Below are 5163 nucleotides of genomic sequence, written 5' to 3'. Positions count from 1 at the left end.
AATGCTTTGTTACCAAGGTAACATTGATTTCAAACCCTGAGACTATATAAAGGAGAACTCTGGCAACTGGGAAACCTAATCCCCACACCTCATGTGTGATACTAATTGCGACTAGAGTCGATTCTCCTTTAATCTTAGATTTTTCCAAAACCCTGTAGGTTAACGAATTGAAGACTTCATTGGGGTTGTGAAGCCAGACCCAAATATTTTCTATGTAGTTGCGCGTTCTGATCTTGTTGTTTCTATTGTGATTGTGTACTATCTTCTTTAAGATTTGCTCGAGATTTATTCTCCGATGGGCAAGATTGAAAATTAGTCACAAACATCTTCGTCTCATGCTTTGTGATTCCACAATATCTTGTTTCGTTAATCGATTAAGATTATTATGAGGTGATTGATAATACTAGGTTGTTCTTCGGAAATATAAGTCCGGTTTATCAATTGGTTCATGTTCACCTTGATTTATCAAAAGACGAAACAAAAACTCATAGGTATATCTGCGGGAGACAGATTTATCTATTCAATGGATTTTTCTGTGTAATACAGGTTTGTTTATCAAGTCTTCAACTTTGGGTCGTAGCAACTCTTAGTTGTGAGTGAGATCAGCTAAGGGGATCAAGTGCGTAGAATACAGCATGGTTCAAGAGGCGTAAGGAACGCAACTGTACCTTGATTAATGTGAGATTGGTTATGGCTCAACTGCATTCCAGTACGAAGTTAACTGGTAGTAGGATAGTGTATGTAGCGGCTTAATACAATGTGGTGTTCAAATTTGGACTAGGTCGTGGGGGGTTTTCTGCATTTGCGGTTTCCTCGTTAATAAAATTTCTGGTGTCTGTTTTATTTGTTTTCCGCATTATATTTGTTTATATAATTGAAATATTACAGGTTGTGCGTAAGTTCAATCAATTAGATAATCCAACCTTTGGTTGTTGATATAAATTGATTGACACTTGGATATTGGTTTTTGATACCGTCCAAGTTATTTCTTATATTCAATCAAGATCGCAAATTCCTATTTGTTTGAGTGCGGATTGAATTGAGAAATTGAGATATAACTCTTTGATATACTTTTCTTAAGATTGTGTTTGACTGTCTAGTTGACTCTCTTGAAAGTATATTGGAGTTAGTCCATACATATTGCTATGTGAAATATTGGGTGTGGTTGTTAGGCCCCCGCTTTTTCAATTGGTATCATAGCAGATAAACACGTTTAAGACCTTATAAGTCTATGTTTGTAACGATCTGACTCTATGGAGAATAGTGTTATCTCTGACAACGCTACACCAGTTCAGAAGCATTTTGATTTGGTTCAAAGTCTTGGGTCTTCTGAGAAATCTCTCATATCTTGTCCTTTGACTGAAACTGTGTTCAACTGGAAAAAATGCCTAGATGAACAGTTGGATGATCTTTCAGATGAAAGTGATTCAGAAGAAGAACAAGGTGTTGATGAGGAAGTCTCTCAAGATATCAAGCTTTTTGACCATATCTTAAAAATAGAAAAGTTAACAACTTGCTTGGCTGAATATCTGACACCTCTCTGTCAAGAAAATAGGAAATTGAGAAAACTCTTTAAGGATTATGATTGTGGTTACAAACTCTTACAATCTACTGTTAAAGATCGTGAAGAACATGTGCGTTCAAAAAGGTTTTAATGTGATAATCTTCGTCGAAATCTCTTTGTGTTGACAGAAAGACTTGCAGAATCTGAAGCAAGATATGACTCTCAACAAAAAAAAATTAACGACTGAGAAATCAGTCTTCTCGCCAGAGAAAAATAATTGGAGGTTGATCTAGCTGCTGCTCTTGATAAGGTCAATTCACTGGAAGTGAATCTGAAAAGATTCTAGCTCTACAAAATTATCCTCTATGCTGGGAACATGTAAAGAACATCGTGATACACGTGGTATGGGCTATAAAGGAATAGACGCTTCAAGTACTAGTAACATCAGTTTTATTCGTGCTAATGACAAGTCTCTAAGTGAAAATCTCATTGACATCAAAAGTAAAAAACTTCACTCAGCAGCTGATGTTCCTGGGAACAAGGATTGTCAACCTTCGAAGATAGCTCATATGAGAACAGTCAAGAACATTCCCTACAACTGTTATTATTACGGAAACAAAGGTCACCTTGAAAGGAGAAGTCGTTTCGGACTTCGGAATGAAAAACTTCATAATATTCTTGTATGGATGTCTAAAGAAGTAATTAAACCTGTTTCTCATCTTGCTGGAATAAAAGGTCTTGTCTGCAATCAAGAAAAGTGCTGTGATGAGCCAATTCTTGATCATAAACATGACACAAAACCTGTCTACAATTGTAAAGGGAAGAATGTCATATGGACAATTGACTCTTCAAACTACTCTGTGAAGAGAAATAATCATCAGAGGAAGAATAAATGTTCAAGCTCCTTGCCTCTCACTGAAGAAAGTCTTGAGTCTCGGATCTCAAGACGAGTATAGACGGACTCAAACTCAGCATTAAGAAGGCAAGAAAGGAGGCAGTTTCAAGTATCTCTTGTTCTCCTCTTGTTAATTCTTTTTCGACTAATCCTATTGTTTTTTCTGAATATCTTCATTAAAGAAAAAGGTAAGATGTCAATATCCTTGATGAGAAAAATTCTCATCAAATGTGACAGCCCGGATTTTCGGCTTCCAGCGGTCATGGAATCGACCTTGTGGGTCGGGTCTGATCCATCTAGCAAGTCCAAATATCCGGACTGTCACTCGTGTATGACCAGGAAAAAGAAACATTTTAATAAATAAAATATAAATTAAATGAAATGTAATATTCCTCTTGAAATTACAAATTATAAAAAAAAACTACATAATTAAAAGTACACAATTGAAACCAACAAACATCTCGATAAAATTTAAAACGCAATGCCCACATCCCCATGATAAATAATAATTTCTTTTACGGCTAGTCTTTCTTTATTCTCTATGGAAATGGAGGAAAAAGGAGTGAGCAAACCACAACCCAGTAGGAAGATTCAAAATATAATAGAGTGCATCGAAAAACAAACAAATGCAGTAGACACAATAATAAAATTCATGCACAAAAATCCACAACAATACGTATGCCAATCTCAACCATGAATACTTAACATTTCTTACTCAAAATCTTCAACCTCAAATTCTATATCATTAATCTAGTTGTCATAGTTATTCCGGTAAACAAACCATAACTACTCACGAACAGTCATATTTTTCTTCTTCAAATGATTCTTAATATAGTTGTCAGAGTTATTTCGGTAAACAAACCAATACTATTTCTCAGAGTTATTCCGGTAACAAACCATTACAATTTTTCTTTTTTCAAATGATTCTTAACCTAGTTGTCAGAGTTATTCCGGTAACAAACCATTACTGTTCCCCGAACAGTCTTTCCAGGGTAGCCGCCAGTGGCGGGATGCCATAAAGGCCTGACATTTTAGAAGCAGCAGAGACATATATATGTGTATATTCCAATTCTAATCAATGTAGTTTATCCGCGTACGAACATCAAAATCATTTTCAATACTAATAATCTAATATAATAAATTTACTTCCACAAACCAAATCTCAATTATTATGCATTAATATAATTATAAAATAATAGAGAAAAACAATACTACGTAGACCAAATGTTAAAATAAAACTTTAGAATAATAAATAAATCAATAATGAATTGTAATCAATATATAAAATTTCATAAATAAACCCATTCATATAAAAACAACACAATAACTTTAAAACAAAATTCATGATTATCAGAATAAAATAAGATTAATAAATCAATATGATTTTAATGCTAAAATAGGTTTTAATTTTGATATTAGGTAGAAACCTCCTACCTCAAATAGCTTTCCCAACACCTTATTCAAGTGAAACTCCTTTTTCCAAGAATAATAACCATATGCTTCAATTTTTATATTCTTGTATAATATGAATAAAATCATGAGAAGAATGTAGTGAAAGTGATAGGTAAAAAGGCGTTTGATTTTCCTTTGTTGTTTTATGGAAGTAAAAGAAATAATATGGGAAAAACAAAAAGAGAATGAGAGAGAAAATGAGTGTTCTGGGTTTTTGTTCCAGGAGACAAAAGAGAAGAAAAAAGTTAGAGAGAAGAAAGTGACGCCTTTTTTAGGTTTTTTTTTTCTTTTCTATACACGTAATTGTGAATAAAAACCCTAGCCAAGTATTATTTACCACTCAAGTTTTGATAAGGGACACACTATTTTATAAACACACCCAACTATTAAACTACATGCACCCAATTATACAACTAATTAATAAATATTGGTAGTGACACAAATTTAGCAAAGATATATATATATATATATATACACACACTCCATATTGCACACTTGCCACAATTAAAAATCATCTTTATAATTATATATTAATTTTGCAACCATAAATATTTTTAAAGATAATAAAAAAAGTTCTATAATTAGATTTTAAATCAAGATCCAAACAAAATAATATGGACGTTTTCTTTTTGGCGCGAAAATCATATTAAGGAAAATACGGGGTTTTACATCAAAATTCAACTTGACTGCTCAAAATAGCATCCTCCTTGTAACCGTGTGATGATGCTCATAATTGTCAAGAAGTTTTTTTGTCTTGAGAAAGTAATCTTTGTTGTATTATTACCATTATTTTTTTAAAAACAAAAAAGAAATATAATGATGATCATGCTACTGTTGAGCCCTGCTCCACCATATTATTACATATTGTAATATATTTGATCAATAACTCTTTTCATTTTTTTTTGTTGCTTACCTTGAAAAACTTATGTTTTCTTCCCTTTGACGGGTAAGTTGTTGTTTGTCAACAATTATCTTATGTTCTTTTGAGCTAAGACTGTTTATAAATTTGTTTAGAATTTATCTTTGATATTCTATCAAAAATTACTTCTAAATTAGGCTCCATTACTCTCGTGGTTTTGAACCTGGTTCATAACCATAAGTGCTCGTGCACATGACCCTTACGGAACATATACGAGTAACCCTAGGGTTTCCCTATGAAGCACTCATATATATATGTATCATGTTTTTCATCTTCTTCTCATACATACACGTTCCTTAACGTCAAATGTTCTCCTGATTTGTATGGTGTGCATAATGGAGGGATGCAACAAGGAAGACAAAATTGAGAAGGGCAAGGTTATTGAGTTTCACG

Source organism: Papaver somniferum, chromosome 6 (assembly GCF_003573695.1).
Source record: "Papaver somniferum cultivar HN1 chromosome 6, ASM357369v1, whole genome shotgun sequence".
NCBI classification, from domain to species: domain Eukaryota; kingdom Viridiplantae; phylum Streptophyta; class Magnoliopsida; order Ranunculales; family Papaveraceae; genus Papaver; species Papaver somniferum.
The sequence above is the reverse complement of the archived record's forward strand: the minus strand, read 5'-3'. Positions refer to the sequence as shown.